Consider the following 19,308-nt stretch of genomic DNA (forward strand, 5'->3'; position numbering starts at 1 on the left):
TTGAACTTTTCATTTCGTCCTGTAAAGCAGGTCTCTGTGTTCTGTGTTATCTCTATGGTGAGATGTCTTTGCTTTTAGGATAATAATAAGTTTGCATCTATTGTACTATGTTAGTATTATTATTATTATTATTATTATTATTATTATTATTATTATTGCTATTATTATTATACTAAGAAACTTGCATCTCTTTGTCTTCTGGTTTCTATTTTTGCAGGTATTAGTGGAAATTAATTATTCTGGCTAAAAGAAACCCACCCCAACATTTCGCCTGCCCTTGTTTGGTGGACTTTAATTCTTTTAATATCTTAATAAAAAACATATAACTACTTCAGAATAGGTATGCAAAGTACAGAGTATGTTTAAATAAGACTTGAAATATTTCAACTACGATATCTGCCCATGGAAAAGTTGATTTAACAACTTGCAAGTTATCTCATTCTTTTTGAGGTCACAGTGGTGATTTTTCCTTGGTAAAAATCGAGTTGAATAGAGTTGAAGAGTAGCTGGTATAGCGACTTACTTATGGTTTCACTCATTAGCATGATTTCCTTCAACTTTTGCTTCCTTCCTATTTTTTCATTCAGTGTTTTTCATAAATATGACATGTTAGCACTGCACAGAATTCAGTGTTTATGTTATATTTAGCTCTTTCTTTCACACATATTTTTTTATATAAGCAAGGGAAAATATTTAATAGTCTAGAGAAAAATCTTCTTCCAGGTGTTATTTTCCTGAATTCGACACTCAATTTTTGGGTTATTAAAAGTTTTGTCCATGTACATTACATTATCAACGTCATGCAAATAATCTCCTATAACTATGGACTTTTACATTCACATTTAAAATTAATATAGCCTAAAACTCAACTATTTATACACTCTCCTGTTTGTGCTTAGTTATACGGTACAATCCCATTTCAGAATAATACAATTTTTCATGAATAAGACATTACCAAGGACTTTAGTGACAGAGTGCTTCCTGAAGGACTTCTTTGCCTTGCCATTTGGTGTTGGACCAAATTCAGTTTACTATATTTGAGTACCTGAAGGATATCTTGAGTTGGACACTTCCTAAGCTCTGATGATGCAGGCTGAACAGTGGAACACTCTCTTCTCTAAAAACCACGCACAAGACTTGTATTTCTCACAGGACAAATAGTATAAAAACTTAAGAAGGATTTCTTGATAGCGCTAGGTAACAATTACAATGACACTCAGGTTCAGTCAGCTGACACGGGAGTGTCAGCAATTGCTACAAATACACTTAGCATTTGTTATGACAATATAGTGAGCAATGCATGCCTACCTTGTGCAAACGCTGATCCATCAGTAACACAGACACTGTTATTTTCCTTGTTTTGCATGTGGAACCTAGAGAGGTTCTGTTATATTTAAGCTGAACCTAACAGCATCTGTTACACAAAAACAACAGCCATGTAAAAAAAAAATCACTTCGATGACCCCAACCATGAACTTATTTCATTGCTACTTCATAACTGTAATTTTGCTACTATTATGAATCATAATGTAAATATCTGTTAGCGTGTGGGGATCATGATGCACAAGTTGAGAATCATTGCACTAAGTCATGGATAACTCTGGTTCTTATGTAGCCTTTGGCTTTACATTTGCCTATATGAAGCTCCATTTATTTAATCAAATCCTAACATGTACACGTCAATAAATTCCACATAGAGTATATATTTCTGGTGTCCTTGAAAATCTGAATCTATGATGTCATTGGGTCTGTTTTTTCCTTATGGTATCAAGGGCAACCATCAGCTTGGCCTGAGTCACAGCTGGCTCTCCAGCAGGTCACATGATCACTAGACAGACACTGTCACTACCAATCCTCTGCCCTACTGACCTGGCTTTACATCCTCCCCTAGAACTGGCTCAAACTTCCTTTTATTCTGTTTAAGCTTTCAAGACGTCTATATTCCAGTCTTGCTCATGCCCCATTCTTGTAACTAGAAAAACATTTTAAATTGGGGGATTCTATCTTTGTTCTCTCAAACCCAATTCACTTCTTTGATATATAAACTTTTCCCTCTTTCTGGTTTCTCCTTAGGATTCTGCAATTCAGCGTTCAGTGGCTTCTGGAGTGAGCCTCTCAGATCTCTACAGACCAATGGAGACGAAGCTGCATGTTCTGTAGCTGTAGTGAGAAGACAGGCAGCAGGCTTGGTCCAAAAGGTAGGAGAAGAGTTCAGTGCACCATGTGGATCTGGTCACAGAGGAAAGTCACTGCAATGACATAAGACTGGAAGTTATTCTGTAATAACTAGCGAATGATAAGCAATGTTGACCTTCATTTATTAGTGTCTACCTGCTTTGGTATGTAAAACCCCCTTGCTATGAAAGACAAGAAGAAAAAGAATCATTGATTAATAACTACAGCTTTAAACACCATATTTACAGATGTCTTTGAAACTTTGGACTGCTTTGGGTAAATGGCCTCCTTGAAAATGAACTGCTAGGATTCATTAAAGATTTATGTATTTATTTATTTAATGTGTATGAGTACACTATAGCTGTCTTCAAACACACCAGAAGAGGGTATCAGATCACCTTATAGATGGTTGTGACCCACCACGTGGGTGCTGGGAATTGAACTCAGGACCTCTGAAAGAGCAACCAGTGCTCTTCAGGTGACCTGAGACGATGCCTATTTAAAATCCATTTCTCTAAAGCCATTGCTAATTGGTTTTGAATCTTTGGTGAAATAACCTTGCCTCACAGGGCAATTATACTCCAATCAATTCTTACTTAAGTTGAACATAAGAAATTTGTATATGAAAGTGATGGAAGGGTTATTAAAAATATCTACAATGCAAATGATTGTTAAAATAATTTTTACTGAAAGGAATAAGAAGGACGACAAGCAGAAAGCACCTTCATATGTGATTTGCACCAAATAGCATAAGGCAATAAAATGTTTTGCAAACTTTCTGCAGTGTGGTTTGGGAAGAGCACAATCCTTACAAGAGGACACTGGATTTGGCTTGATTCTTAGCCAACACCTTCCTATGTACTATTGCAGATCCCTTATCCTGCCTAAACTATCATCTCCTTATCTATGAAAGGGCCAGCTATCTCCAAGTGCCTTCTAAGAGTCAGCTGGACCATGAGGAAACCTGCTGTTGAAGGGGTTGATGGGAAGGGGGGTTTCTGAGTTAATTCCCAACAAGATGATTTTTCAAAATCAAACTCAACAAAATGTCAGTGCACTGTGGACCTCTGTTTTGTGTGTGTGTGTGTGTGTGTGTGTGTGTGTGTGTGTGTCTTTGTTTTTAGCAATTTGCATCAGGTATATCAGTTTCCATTGTCTTTTCTTTATGGGTGGACTTGGACCCTTTTCTTCTTGACAGCATGCTCACTCATTTATGCCCTCCTGGACAGAGGTAAGAAGAGGGATGGCGGGATGGAGTTAGCAGTCACCGAGAAGGACAGATGTCACCAGATGTTCATGCTGTTATAGCCATAATACTCTCCGAATCTAAACCAATGCATTCGGCATTTAAATATGCAAGGCGGACTGAGCACAGGGTCAAAGCCTACCCTGTCTTCCGTTGTAAGAGATCAATGGGAGCCAACTAAAAAAGAAACCCAACAATAAAATAATAGCACAACTATTAACTGTGATGAGCATCAGGGTGTGCGTGACTAGACCTGGGTATCAGCAAGAGGTATGAGTACCCAAGTGTGATGGTTTGTGTATGCTTAGCCCAGGGAGTGGCACTGTTAGGAGGTATGGCTCTGTTGGAGTAATTGTGGTCATTCCCCCTGTTTCTATGAGGGTGCTTCCCCACCCACCCACCCGCCTCCTGCCTCAGGAGCCTAGCATTCCCCTAACACTGGGGCATCAAGTCTCCACATGACCAAGGGGCTCCCCTCCTATTGAAGCCAGATAAAGCAATACTCAGCTACATATGCAGCTGGAGCCATGGGTCCCTCCATGTATACTCTTTGGTTGGTGGTTTAGTCCCTGGAAACATTGGAGGGTCTGGTTGATTGATATTATTATTATTATTCCTATGGGGTTGCAAACCCCTTCGGCTTATTTAGTCCTTCCTCTAACTCCTCCATTGGGGTCCCAGCACTCAGGCCAATGGTTGGCTGCATGCTTCCACATATGTATTGGTCAGGTTCTGTCATAGCCTCTGAGGGGACAGCTGCACCAGGCTCCTGTCAGCAAGTGCTTCTTGGCATCAGCAATAGTGTCTGGGTTTGGTGTCTACAAATAGGATGGATCCCTTGCTGGGTCAGTCTCTGAATGGCTTCCCTTTAGTCTCTGCTCCACTCTTTGTCCCTGCATTTCCTTTTGATAGGAGTAATTCTGGAGTAATATTTTTGAGAAGGGTGAGTGGCCTCATCCCTCAACTGGTGGCCATGCACACCTTTTGAATATGGTCTCTTCAGGTTTCTCTCTCCTTTGTTGGGTATTTCAGCTAATGTCATTCCTGTTGGGTCCTGGGAATCTCTTGAGTCCTTGGCATCTGGGAACTTCTAATGGGTACCCCTGGCTCCCCATCCCCCACTGCTACACACCTCTGTTCAAATTCCTGACCCTCTGTACTTCTCCCCCTACCCCTGTCTCCTCCTACACCTGATCTTGCCCCTTTTTTGTCCTCCTCCTCTTTCCCTCCCAGATTCAGTGATTATTTTCTTCCCCTTTGAGTTCTTTCTGAGTTGGACTGAAGTATCCAGAGTTTGGTCTTCCTTCTTGTTGAGTTTCATATGATCTGTGAGTTGTATTTCTTTTCTTTTCTTTTCTTTCTTTTTTTTTTTTTGGCTAATATCACGAGTGTGTCCTCCATTTCTGGATTGCAATTCATCCAATCTGGAATAAACTACAATCCAGAAATGGAGGACACACTTGCAATCCAGATCTTGAGGCTGGAAGACACAGGCTTTAGATCTGAATCTTGAGGAACAGTGGCCATGAATAGCTTAGGCACAGGCATGGTGGAACACACTTATAAAAGCCAAGCAGATCTCTGAATTCAAGGCCAGCCTGGGACAGAGCAAGTTCTAGGTGAAGAAAAACTTAAATCTGGGTGGTACAGGCCTTTAATCCAGTGTTCAGGAGACAAAGCCATGCAGATCTCTTAGTTCAATCTACAGAGCAATCTTGGAGCTTGCTCCAAGTTCAAAGTCCTAGGGGAGATCCAAGTATTCTGAATTAAATTATCGCACAACTGAAAATGCCTTCAGCTTGTGGTTTGGGCTATTAGGTTCCTCCTACAAGATAGTAAGGATAATATTGCCTGTCTCTCAGATTTTGCTATAATTTTAGTTAGCATAGATTTAAATACCATGATTGTAAGCTCATCTGCACTAAATCTGGGTGGTACAGGCCTTTAATCCAGTGTTCAGGAGACAAAGCCATGCAGATCTCTTAGTTCAATCTACAGAGCAAGTTCCAGGACAGCCAAGCTTAAGCAGTGAGGGAGTCGGGGAAACAGAAAGCTGTTAATAGAATAAGGGGGCCATGTTCTAAACCCAGCAAGTCACAGAACTCAGCATCTTTGGCCACGTGGCTCTGGCCTAAGAGTCAAGAATAGAAGAGACTACTGGGACAATTGATGCTGGTCAGCTGGAGCTAAGAAATTAGCGGTGATTAAGAAGAGACCGGCATCACTGAGGTGAAGTCTTCTGGGAAGTGTGTGATATGATATTGTAATCCTAATGCCTTTTCAGGAGCTAAGGCCCATCATCATTTCAACCCAACCTGAGCTGCCCTGAAGGCAAGGGTGGGCAGCCCCCAATAGTTTGCCCTAAATAATGTGTAATATTGAGGAGTTTTGGAACCCTTTCCTTTTCATATCAATTTCTAATTTTCTGCCAACAAAACCCAGAGAAACCCACATGTTCAAAGGACCCTTCACAGAACCTTTAGTGTTTACATGGCATAGGGATTGTCTTTTGCACCCAAGGTTGGGTTTGCAAACAGAATAGGGCCCCCTACACGCACAGAGAAAGAGAGAGAGAGAGAGAGAGAGAGAGAGAGAGAGACAGAGACAGAGACAGAGACAGAGACAGAGACAGAGACAGAGACAGAGACAGAGACAGAGACAGAGCACATTGCATTGTGACATGCAGTTCATCCTCATCCTCTTTGGAAGGAAAGGGCTGAGTCAGCCCTTCAGAGATGCCCGCCAGGGATTAAACAGCCCAGGTACTTCCTTATCCTTGACACTACTCAGACAGAACCACTAATGCAGAGAGGGCCTTTATTGGGCTTCTGAGGGTTTAGAGGAAACCCATTCATCTGATATCTCAGCCATTCTTGTAGCATTCTGAAAGTCTTAAGGGTTTTTATTTGAGGTGAATGAAATCTTGATAAAGGAAAGAAAGCGAGAGAAAAGAATCGATCTAAGATTAAAAGTTAGTTTTAATACAGCCCCAGCTCTGTGCTGGTGCTTTCATATGCACTATGATCTCTAGAGAGTTCGAGAAAAAGCCAAGGAGTGGGCGACCACAGAAACACCAGGCCTCTTCTCCTTTTAAGGACCCGCTATTTATCCTCTACCATTTAGACTAGATTGTAAATGTCCTATATCCCATCACCATAGTCAAGTATAAGGTGACCAACTCTGGAGTTGCTAAAGTCTCCAAAGTCTTCTTCGGAAAGTGATGTCCTAGAGGACTATTGTTCTAGTACAGACATGAATTCGGAAACTGCTTTGCAGGAAGTGCTACTCTGCTAATTGCAGCTTGTCCCTTTGTTCAGACTCATCCTCTATAATTAGCGCAGTCTTGCAAACAGAAGTTGTCTATGCCATTGAAGTCCTTACACAGCAAATCCCCTAATTATTTCATATTTTCACATTAGGGACTAAGATATTTGTGGTGAATGGTTGAATCTGTGTGTTACTTAATTACTTATGGAAGGAAGACAGAAAAAGCAAGACAAAAAAAATATTCAAAAATTTTTCTGCCTGACTCTCACACATACAAAGCCTCACTTCTCTTTCTCTTCCTTACTCCTCCTTCTCTTCATCCCTTCCTGCCCTCACCCCTTCCTGCCCTCACTCCCTCCTCACTCCTTCCTGCTCTCACTCCATTCTGTCCTCAACTCTTCCTGCCCCGCCTCCTTCTGTCTTATACCCTCCAGCCCCTACCCATTCTTGTCCTCACCCTTCCTGCAGCCACCTCTCCTTGTCCTCACCCCTTTCTGTTTTCACTCCTCCCAGCCCTCACTCCGCCCGCCCTGTCTCTACCCCTTCCTGCCCTCTCTTCTTCCTGTCCTAATCTCTCTTGGCATCAGCTTCAGTTATGACTTTTGGGTATTACCATTTCGTATTAACAGCATCACTGTTTTTCCCTGACCCATAGACGAAGCTTCTCCTTCCACCTTCCAGTGCCCTGTGTACTGACCTCAAACATTACTTTGCCTTGCTTGATTAGGTGGAGTGGAAGGAAGACACCCAGGAATTCAAACAACTAGTTTCTCTTTTTTTTTTTTTTTTCCTTCTGGGCTGACAAATAGCATTTATTCTACATCCCTTAGAAGTCCTCAGGGTTGGACTTTCTAGCAAAGAGAAACAAGAGGAAATGATGCACTTCGTTTGAAACCATATTGAGGACTGGAATATACCTTCACAGGACCTCACCCCCTTCTGTTTTCACTCCTCACTCCGCCCCGCCCTGTCTCTACCCCTTCCTGGGCCAGCAGACTGGGGAACACCAGCAGGAAGTAGCTGGGCTTAAATCACTGGGGGTAAAGCTGTCTGTGCAAGCATTAAAACCACGTTGGGCAGCTACACAAGTAAGAAATAGTCCTCTCGTGTTTAGGTTCAGAAAGTTGCAGCTTCTTGTACAACTACAGGTATGAATCTAACTACTCCAAGATTGCAAGTGTCCCTGTGGCTCACTGTGGGTGTGAGTCCCCTATTTCAGGGGCCCCAGAGGACTAGAAGGGAGAGGGAAGCCCCTTCATCTTTAACTGTGAGTTGAATTAAACTGAATGGGTGCCTCATTTGGAAGTGGAGCAGATGGTCATCAAAATGAAGAGTGGAGGATGTTCGACACCATCTCTAGGACTGTGCATGCCATTTTTCTCATTTGCAAGCATCTGTCTGGAATTTTGTAAACAATCTCATAGGTGACTGATTTGGCTTGCAGAACAAAAGGAATACACAGTTAGTTTCCACATAAAAATGTGTCCTACTTCATTACGCATTCAAATACTCATTATCCCAATCAGCAGATACATAGTGGGCACATTGTACGTGCCAAGCTGGCTTCTAAAAGGACTGATCAGTAACAGACCTGGCTTTAGCTCGCTCCAAGTTCAAAGTCCTAGGGGAGATCCAAGTATTCTGAATTAAATCATCGCACAACTGAAAATGCCTTCAGCTTGTGGTTTGGGCTATTAGGTTCCTCCTACAGGATAGTAAGGATAATATTGCCTAGCTCTCAGATTTTGCTATAATTTTAGTTAGGATAGATTTAAATACCATGATTGTAAACTCATCTGCACTATGGTTGATGCTTGAGTTTTAATACCAAATAAATTGTATCTATTAGTGTTCACATTAACTTAGATAAGAATTATGATCTTGAAAGATAAAGGACTCTGACTAGCTTGCTAGAAGGACATCTAGAACATGAAAGTCTCCCTTAAAAGTGACCCTTGGCGTGATAACTAAGACTTTGGAAGAATATCAGAATGTTCTAGATTTTAAAAACTAAAATAAAAAAAAGTCTTTATAGGTACTAGAAAGGATCCATATGGGCAGAAGCACTTTGAGAAATTGAAGACTGAGAGTAGCTGTTGTGTGGATGGCAAGGCCATTGCTGCATGAGGAAGTCACACAGAGCCCTGGGAGACACCCTGTGACCTGGATAAGAACTGAATGCTTCCAGTAGGCCATGACACTGAGTGGTTTAATCAGCTTTGTAAATTAGGAAGATCCATGTGTGTCTTAGGGTTTTGCTGTTGTGAACAGACACTATGACTAATGCAAGTCTTCTAAAGGACAACATTTAATTAGGGCAGTCTTACATGTTCAGAGGTTCAGTCCATTATCATCAAGGTGAGAACATGGCAGCATCCAAGCAAGCATGGTGCAGGAAGAACTGAAAGTTCTACATTTTCATCTGAAGGCTGCTAGCAGAATACTGGCTTCTAGGCAGTTAGGATGAGGGTCTTAAAGCCCATACCCACCATGACACACCTACTCCATAGAGGCCACACCTACTCTAATAAGACCACACCTTCTAATAGTGCCACTTCCTGGGCTGAGCATATACAAACCATCACACTGTGACTGAAGGACACCCAGAGGGGTCAGGAGGAGTGTCTCAGTGAGGAGCATGAGAAGGTGTGATTCCAGGGAGAAGTAAACGTAGGAGAAATTTCTACAGCCCCATTGGCAGGTCATGTTGATGGGTTAGGAACAGAGGCAGGGAGGCAGAGTTAAGACTATTTCTGGTCTTTCAGACATAGGGGATATTTCATAGACATTGGGGACCTTGAAGAGAATCAGGGTCATGAATCTGCTTTTGTGTGGGCTGCATCCAAGTATCTCTGAGATATGCAAGAACACACTCAAGTAATCAACTAGCTCTATGATACGGGCATGATACTTACTTTTGAACTTGATTGTAAATCAAGGAGTTATCATTGGCATGCCATTGACAACTAGGAAATTTTTACTTAGAAAACAAACAAAATTCAGACTGGGAAAAAAAGAGGCCCTAGGTTTCATCCCTTACAAGGTTGGAAACAAGGGAGGCTCTCTGAATCAGTTTCCTAGAGAAACAGAATCAAAAGGTAGAAGCTTCTGGAGTATAGAATCTAATGGAGAAGCCCACCACAGCTGATGACACAGGACAGAAGCCATCCAAGTCCAAATACACAACTAGAAAGCCAGGAAGAGCTGATGTTGTCACTAAAGCAAGAAGACAGGAAAATTCTTACTGCTTTTTGTTTTATGAGGGCCTTCAAATAAATGACTGGTTGATGCTCACTCCTGTGCTAGAACAATATACATGTATGTAAATTTCAACAAATAATTCCCTTATAGAAAAATTTCAGAATAATGTTTGACCAAATATCTGGTCAATTAAAGGAGGAGGTCGTTACCTCAGAGCACTATGACCTGGGTGAATAGACTTGAAAAATTCACCATCAAAGACAAGAAAGGAAAACCAGAAAGAGTAACTGCTTCCTGTGTGATACTAGGTACCCCTGATACAGCCTGTGTCATGGTTACTATGTAAGCCCTGGGGTTAGACAGCCCTGTATTTCTATTCTGAGTTGAGCATTCACTTGCCTGTGGGTTTAGACAAATAGTTTAACAAATCAGCATCTTATATTTAATGGATATAAAGTTGCCTACCTCTGATAGTTGTAGAAGCTAAATAGGTTCAAAATACATAAAGCGCTCAAGAAAATACCTGAACATAGTCAGTGCTCAAAGACTCTAAAAATGGGTTAGAATTTTGGAAGATAGGTGCAGACCCATCCTAGTTAAGATGGGGAGGTACAGCACGCTCATAGCAACATCAGAGAAGGAAATTTAGTAGAAACATAAGGCTTCACCTGGGCTGAGGAGCTGTGCTATTTGGGAAGGAGGTGGCTTCCTTTGTAACTTAGGGAATGCTTAAACTTTCCACCCTCTTCCTCTGTTCATGGACAACTGTCTCATGAATGAACTATGGCACTTGGAAGATAAATCCATCCTTTGTGCTTTCTGTATAAAGCTATAAAGAATTCCTGTTAAGATACAAGCTTTTTCAGCTCAATTAGGTCTGTACCTTCACCTATTCAGGAGGTTGGAGCAGGAGAATCATGGGTTCAAGACCAGCCTGAACAACTTGTTAGATCCAATCTCAAAATAAAGAAGAGGCTTGAACTTGGACTTCAGTGGTAGAACACTTGTTCTACCTTCAATTGCCAGAAGCATGTGAGGAGAAAAAAAAGAAAGAAAGAAAGAAAGAAAGAAAGAAAGAAAGAAAGAAAGAAAGAAAGAAAGAAAGAAGGAAGGAAAGAAGGAAAGAAAGAAAGGAAGGAAGAAAAGGGGCGAGGGAGAAAGAAAAAAAGTCAGATAAAATGTTACTGGAGAGGTAGCAGTAGCAGCCTCTGGTAAAAGTATGTGAATTTCTTTTCTGATAAACCACCAGGATCCCAGTGGAGCAAGGCCTCCAGGACAGGAGACTTTAAGGGTGTCTAAAGAGGCTTCTGGAAGGTAGAAATTGACTTGGGAGGCAGAGGAAGAGATAGGAAGGTCAGAAGAAGGATAGAACTGGAAGAGTAGACTGTGCATATCCTAAAGGCATGAGACATATGGTTTCCATGAAGGACATGAGGTATCATGCACCCTGTCACTATACAGTATACTTAAAAGGGCTTCCAAATTCTTCATATGCTTGTCTTAAGTAAGCATTTATTTTAAGAGTTTATTTTCCCTATGATAAATCAAAGGCATTTGCCCAGAATCAATTTTCTTGCCAACTTCACAATGTTCTACAGCCTACAGCTAAATATTTTCCTTCCACTCATCCTTGTCTTCTTATGTCTGAAAAAAGTATATAATACTTTGTCTCCTCTGCTCAGTAAAGTTCAGAATGTTCCCCAGTCTTCCCTGATCAGAATGTAGCCCATTCTTCTCTGTTAAGGAAAGTTCAAAATGCACCCCACTCTTACCTGCTCAGGAAAGCTTAGAATGCACCCCATGCCTCCCTCCAAAGAATTCTCTCCTCTGAGTCTTTCCAGAACTTGAAGAAGGCTCTTGAGTCACTGTTCTTGAGTCTGCTTTTAATTTCTCCAGACACCAAAGAGGTGTTTGTCAAACTAGTAAGTCAAAAATTCAATAGGCAGTGTAAGGTTGGAAGGTTATTTTGTTTCACTTTTAAATTAAATATTTCTGAAGACTTTGGACTCTGAAAAATCAGAGCAAATTACTCACAATTCCCCTGCCTTCCCTTTCGGTGTCATACACTAACACCTTAATGTCAACACTACTCCTCTGGCTCCGAGTATGGACTGGGGTCACCCAATCTTCCTTGAGTTCAACTTCCTGACAGTCTTTCTCAGGACAGAAGAGAGGCTCTTTCCTACATTTGGTTTCCATAATTACCAGCCTCATGTCTTCAATTGACTTTAGACCTGAATCACACAGTAGGAATGTGTGGGTCACCTGAACCCCATCTTGTTTTATGTGCACAGTGAACCCAGTTACCAGGGCTTACAGTGTGACCCTCTTCTGTCTTCATATCAGCACTTGGCCCAGCTTCCTCCATGTCTCCAGAGCCCAAGAAGGAGGAAACCAGAAGCACGGGCACATGGGCCTTCGGTATTGATGAATCTCTTTCTGTGGGACAGTTCTCTAAGCATGTAGGCCATTACCCAAAGAGGAGAAATAATGAGAGACAATGAGATAGAGTCAATCTCTGGGCTCTACAAACAGTTCAAGAAGACAATAAAATAACATCTTTCCTAAACCCTGAAAAGATCTCTGAGGGCCAAGCCTGAGAAGAATTTCTGTCAGGGATGGCCTAGAGGCATTACAGGAGATGATAGGGGCTGCTGAATAAAGTCAAGAGAAGGACTAAAGTCAGGGATGGGGTGAGAGGCATAGACTTGTATAAAATACAGGAATATTTGAACATAAAACAGTTTTCCAGTGTGACCTACAAAATGTCCTTTGCGGTAAGACAGACAAGCTTTGTTTTCTGAGGCAGAGCTCTCCAGGCTCAGGAATGCTGCTGTGGCAGAGTTTACAGAGGATATATGCACTGTGAAGCTGCTGCCTTGCACTCTGCTCTGCCCGTGGTTGGTTGGTTGGTTGGTTTGTTTGTTTGTTTGTTTGTTTGTTTGTTTGTTTAGGGCCTTGGATGGGCTGTAATCAAATTCTTCCCCAAACTCTGCCTCAGCCACTGAGCACACTGGATTGGAAAACACCCCATTTCATAATTCCTGGGCCTAAGATGTTTGAAAAAGCACCTTGGAGCAGTTGTTGAGTTAGGATCATCCACACAGAGGTGTGCTTTTCTGGGAATTGGTGACGGTCATTCCCCGCCGATGTCAGTGGTCTCTAGAGAGACTGCTGGAAAAGCTGAGGATTCTGGGAGCAGCATAGAGACTTCTGCAGGCCATAAACTTGTCACAGCCAAAGCCATCATTTCCTTCTTGCTCCGTCCTCTCTTAGGGCAAATGTCCTAAAGCCTCTAACAATGCTTAGAATAAATATAGGCTTAAATCCCTGGAGATATATTTCTATATCTATATCTCTGAATATTCATATTCTGTTACTAGTAAAGCTTCGTGTTCAGCTCTGCCCACTTGACTTCCTGAACCCAGAGATAGAAGCCTGAGAGAGGCCGTGGCTCTGTAGGTGTTGTCAGATGAGTCAGTGTAGACTTTCAGAGCCAGAATTTGGGAGTAGAAAACTGTCCTTTGTGAGGTAGTCTACCTAGCCCCACATCAAGGACTTCTGTAAGCTTCCCCAATGGCATAAAATATTCCTCATACTCTAATGAAATGTGTCTAGTGTTTGATGAACTGTCTTATGAATTAATGAGCAACCACAGCATGGAACATCGTCTGTGGGCTTTTGAAACAGCCAGAAATCTGATCAGGGGAGGTCACTTGGTTGATAAGTCTTATTGCAGTGATGGGCGACCTTTCCCTGTCTACATAAGAGCTCAGTTAGTCACTGTTACACGGTCCCAGCTGAGCAATTCAACCGTATCCTTTTCTTTGTCAATTAGGAAAGTAAATCAAAAGGCAAGTAGAAGAAATGATAATTTTACAAGGACACGAACTTGAATCCACTCTGGTTTTCAAAATTCTAGTCCTAACTGAAGAGATCATTATTTGATGGTTACTGGGTGTTGTGTGCTGTGCAGTCAGTGAGCTTAGCGGGACATGCCATATCCCTCTTCAACCAGGAATAGCTCCAGGTGGTCGACTTCTTTGAACCTTCATTTCACAGATTGGAAAACATGACTACTGAGGTTTCCAAGACTAGTGAATACCTCATGTGGAATTGGAATTCAGATCTTTACATTAACATGCTCATATTTCAAAACCTGGTGACCATAATAAGTTATGACATGCCTCACAACTGACTGGAATAATTTTTAAATCACAAATAACACATAGAATTTTATCACAAAGCATTGATGCTTCTATCAAAGGGATCTCACTACCTTGTCCCAACCCATTTCTCCTGATTTGATCCACTTTAGGTCTTGAAAAACAATATAATAATAATAATAACAATAATAAGTTTTACTAAATGTCAATTTGTCAATTATGTTTACTCACTATATTAGACATTTTACAGATTTTTTTAATATAGGGTGACACTCTGTAGCCATGGCTGGCCTGGAACTTGCTGTGAAGACCAGCCTAACTTCAAACTCATAGAGATCTGCCTGCCTCTGCCTCCTAAGTGGCTGTTATCAAAGGCAGATACCACCACACTCAGCTAAAGGCATTAATTGTAACATGTATAACTATCTAAAAATTATATCTAAGGTATCTGACATTGGAACAGGACAGAAACTAGAGAGTTTCATTTTGCAGCATCCAGCACTAACCTTTGGGCTTTTGTTTTCTTTACCCTTACAAGATCATTCTTGGCCAGTGACCTCATCTCTAGTTTCCCATCAGTTGAGATTCAGGCAATGGATTTACAGATAGATGAAGACAAGATGGTCTAGTGAAGGAGAACAGTCCTCCGAATCCAGTAGAAGTAAGAGGGTGTGTAGGAGGATGGGATAGAAAATACTTTCAGAAAGATAATCCAGAAGACTAGTGTTCTGAAGAAAGTCCAAACTCCCAAGAGAATAGAAAGAAATGAGTGAAGGGATGTGGGTGGTAAGCAAGTAGAGGACATAGTAAGGGGCAGCTCTTTCCCACTGGAGAAGCCAGGAGATCAGAAGAGTTGATGGGGAGACAAAGGAAATCTCTATAACCTATAAGGCATGGCAGAATTTTAGGAAGAAGACCCACACAGAAATAATAAGTTGCCTTTTCCTAATCAAACTCTGACATTTGGGGGGGAGTTCTGTGGTCACATGACTAGATCATGTCTCTCTGTCTTTCTCCCCAATCATTATTCAATCTGAAGGTCATGGCCCAGGAACATGTGTACAAATGACAAAGCAAAAGTGAATTCTCCCCAGCCCTTAACACTAGAGCAGATTCCTGAGTGACAAGCTGCACAGGGATCAGGCCTTTTCACAAACCACTGAGCAGGGCCAGCAGTGGGGAAGCAATGGGGCAAGAATTCCATTGTGACAGCTGGAAGGAGGAAGACAGTAATGGGAACGAGGAAGGGTAAGGATTCAGTGATGATTAAAAAGAGCAATGTCAGTCAGAGAGGAAGGTCAAAGACCAAGTTTCTCAAGGCTTCAAGGAGACGCTTCCAAGTTTCCAGCTGAGGAATGAGAATGTTCATTTACTGTATGTTTTCCTACAAATTGGAACTACATCAGTCTGGGCACACTGTGATGCACATTTGAAAATGATTGTACCAGTGGTGATAATCCTGGAAAGGCTTGCATAGGTCCATTTAACAATGCGAAGAATTGACTTCCAAATGGCCAAAATTGGGTGTCTGGGGCTAAAATAAATAAGATCTTCACCTATGTTTTCATGAAGAGCTGATTTAATCTCCTTGATTTTTAAATTAACAAGTCAAAAGATCAGTCTATTTGATTAAACATGTATGTGCACAGCTAATTGATTTACTGACTAGATTTGATTCCCAAGAAGAAGCAGTATGGCCTGAAGCTAAGACAAATGGCATGTAAGTCAATCAACCTAGACTTGGCCCTGGCTCCTGTTACAAGCCAGTTGTAATAACATGAGTGAAATCTCTGAGCAGCCAGCATCTATCTACATTCTGAATTTTACTGATAATCTAATAAAAGGCAAAGACTAGTTAGAACAAGAGAAATGTCCCTTCAAAAGAAAATTCATCGCTGAGGCTAGAGAGATGGCTCAGTAGTCAAGAGCATTCACCTCTCTTGCAAATGACTCAGGCACCCACATCAAGAAGCTAATACCCACCCATAACTCCACTTCCAAGAGATGGAATGTGTCATCTCCTGCCACAGTCAAGCACATGCACTCCACATAAATTAGCACAGGTTCAAACATACACATAAACAAATGTTAGATAAATCTTTCAAAACTGGTATCACGTTTGAGATACTGTCACATGACCCAAGACCAGTTAATCATCAGTCCTTTGAAGTACCAATACCATATTGGATTATTGGATGCCCTAATTCAAGGAAGCCTTCCTATGTTCTTATTTTAGTCATTCTTCCTAACAACTTTTTTTGTTTTGTTTTGTTTTGCTTTGCTTTGCTTTTGTGTAATGATTTCAATCTTTTTTATTGGATATTTTTTATTTACATTTCCCCCACCCAACCACCCACACTGTCCTGCCTCCCCTCCCTGACATTCCCCTACACTGGGGGGTCCAGGCTTAGCAGGACCATGGGCTTCTCCTCCCTTTGGTGCCCAACAAGGCCATCCTCTGCTACATATGCATCTGAAGCCATGAGTCTGACCATGTGAACTCTTTGGATGGTAGTTTAGTCCCTGGGACCTCTGGTTGATTGGTATTATTGTTTTTATGGGGTTGCAAACCCCTTCAGCTCCTTCAATCCTTTCTCTAACTCCTCTAATGGGGACCCTGTTCTCAGTTCAATGGTTGGCTGTGAGCATTTGCCTCTGTGTTTGTCATGCTCTGGCAGAGCATCTCAGTAGACAGCTATTTCAGGTTCCTGGCAGCATGTACCTCTTGGCATCAGCAATCTGGTTTTAGTGGCTGTGTGTATATGGGCTGGATCTCCAGGTGGGACAAGTGGGAATGAGCTTTCCTTCATTCTCTGCTCTAAACTTTGTCTCCATATCTCCTCTTATGAATATTTTCGTTCCCCCTTCTAAGAAGAACTAAAGCATCCACACTTTGGTTGTCCTTCTTCTTGAGCTTCATGTGGTCCGTGGGACTGTATCTTGGGTAATCTGAGCTTTTGGGATAATATCTACTTATCAGGAGTGCATACCATGTGTGTTTTTTGTGATTGGGTTACCTCACTCAAGATGATAATTTTTAGTTCCATCTATTTACCTATGAATTTCATGAAGTTGTTGTTTTCAATAGCTGAGTAATACTCCATTGTGTAAATGTACCACATTTTCTGTATCCATTCCTCTGTTGAAGGACATCTGGGTTCTTTCCAGCTTCTGGCTATTAAAAATAACCTAAGAGTTTTGAACAATAGCCTTTATTAACAGTTTAATCGAACATGACTGAAGACTGTTCACCCAGTATTATAGCCCCTAATGCAAACTCTTATTGTTATGGGTTATATCTGCTGTGACATCTGTCTGAAACTCAGCAAGGGTTTACTGTTCACAAGCAAATAGAGTAATTACTATGTAATTATAATTTGAGGTGTGTAGTCACTCAACTACTCTCAAAATTTATTTTTATTTTTTGGATATACTCATTTTTAAAACCACTTCTTCCAAAATAGGCAAGAATACTCCTACAATGCCACATAAGGGATTTGAGATAAAAAACATGTAGCTCAGACATTAAGACAGAGAATAAATAACATTGTGGGAAGAGATATGAATAGAACGGGGAAAGACCCTAGAGATATTTTAGTAGTGGATTTCGGGTTTTTTAGTCATCTCATAAAGTCCATGAAATCACTAAAAATCTCTGTTTGGAGAAAGCAGAGAAGAACTAAAATCAGATATGCAATGGAATTTGTTACAGGCACAGCCAATGCTTATGACAACTCCTGGGGTCTCAGGAAACCACACCACATGTATCAAGTATGTATTTATTAGCCTTCTATTATGTTGGATGTACATTATATGTCATCTGGCCTGTGACAATAAGACACGATGTAAATAGTTAACTCAGTAGCATGGATGGGAGGCCATCATTGGATCCTGGCTAATCCAAATTTGAACTCTGAATTCACGAAGGAGCCAGTGCAAAGCCAGCAAAGCTTCTAATGGTGGTGCTCACCTTCTGATGTTCTGTTAGTCATAATCCTAGGCACCTGCTCCACATAGCCTTAGAAGTCACTCTATGTGCCAGCTTTCAATGTCATCATTTCTCAAAAAGAGATTAGGGAAAACATCACTAAGTTGTTAAGTAGTAGGAAGAGTCGCAGTCACTATGAGTTGTGATCGTTGTGTAAAGAAATACGATACTATGTTCTGTATATTCTGAAGTTTGTTAATCTTAAGATATTCCACAACCATAAGCTCTGCTTAGGGCCAATCAGAATAAATGTCAGCTAGAACTGTTCTGTCTAGTCAGTCAAACTAGCTTGAGTCAGAGCTGACCGCTGGGCAGCACTTCATGTGCACTTGCACATGAGCTCATTGTGTGATTTTTTTTGTTTTGTTTTTTGGGGTTTTTTTTCCCTTTATAGGCTAGCTGATCCTGAAAAAATGTTTGTGGTCCAGTCTTAGCTCCTGGGTCTATGCTGTGACCCTGATCAATTAGTCTTGGGGTTAATAAACAGGGCCAGTCAATGAACCAGCCCTGTTTAACTGAAAATTTTGCTTTAAAAAAAATTTTTTTTTCAGAGCTGGGGACCGAACCCAGGGCCTTGCGCTTGCTAGGCAAGCGCTCTACCACTGAGCTAAATCCCCAACCCCTTAACTGAAAATTTAAAAAAAAGAAAGAAAGAAATGGCAGAAGAGGCATAGAGACCCCTGGCAGAAGAGTTGTAGCAGTCCCCTCAGGCTAAAAGCTAAATGGGGACAAAGAAGAGAAAAATGCAGCAAAAGTTGCACCTTGAAGGCTGTGTGTGTGTGTGTGTGTGTGTGTGTGTGTGTGTGTGTGTGTGTGTGTGTGTGTGTAGAAATTTAAATGCCTGCATCCATTGCATTGATGCATGCTTGAAGCTAATAAAGCAGGTGGTGTCCAAATCAAGCCTAGATGTGTTTTCTCAAAGGAAACGGTGCCTGGATAACGACACTCATTAACATCCTCCTTTATATGTCATTAGGGGCACAGAGAAAGAGATGAGCGTATGCTGGCTTGGCTGTTCTTGACTCACTCAAGGGGATTTCTTTTCCAGAAGATACCAAGTCCAGAACTAGAATCAGACACTTGTACTCTGGCTCAGACACTCCTCTTTACTAGGGTCACACGTGGTTTCTCCCCATTAGTATGTAATTAAGGATCCTAAACTCAGTGTGCTCCTAAACATGTCCAGATCCCCTGATGGGAGCACGGTGTCTGAAGACAGGGCAGACATTTTCAGAGAAGCCAAGACATCCAGCATCTACCTAACA

The 19,308-nt window shown here is 41.4% G+C and overlaps 1 protein-coding gene across 1 annotated transcript in view; it reads left to right on the plus strand.

The window, feature by feature from the left end:
* The first annotated feature begins 1,859 nt into the window (after nucleotides 1–1,859).
* B3galt1 (beta-1,3-galactosyltransferase 1) overlaps nucleotides 1,860–19,308 on the plus strand; it is a 45,410-nt gene continuing 27,961 nt past the window's right edge. Inside the window, exon 1 of the mRNA XM_032903421.1 lies at nucleotides 1,860–2,198. The gene's annotated coding sequence lies outside the window, so the exon portion shown is untranslated. The remainder of the gene's footprint in view (nucleotides 2,199–19,308) is intronic.

The sequence above is a fragment of the Rattus rattus genome, chromosome 5 (genome assembly GCF_011064425.1).
Source record: "Rattus rattus isolate New Zealand chromosome 5, Rrattus_CSIRO_v1, whole genome shotgun sequence".
Lineage (NCBI taxonomy): Eukaryota > Metazoa > Chordata > Mammalia > Rodentia > Muridae > Rattus > Rattus rattus.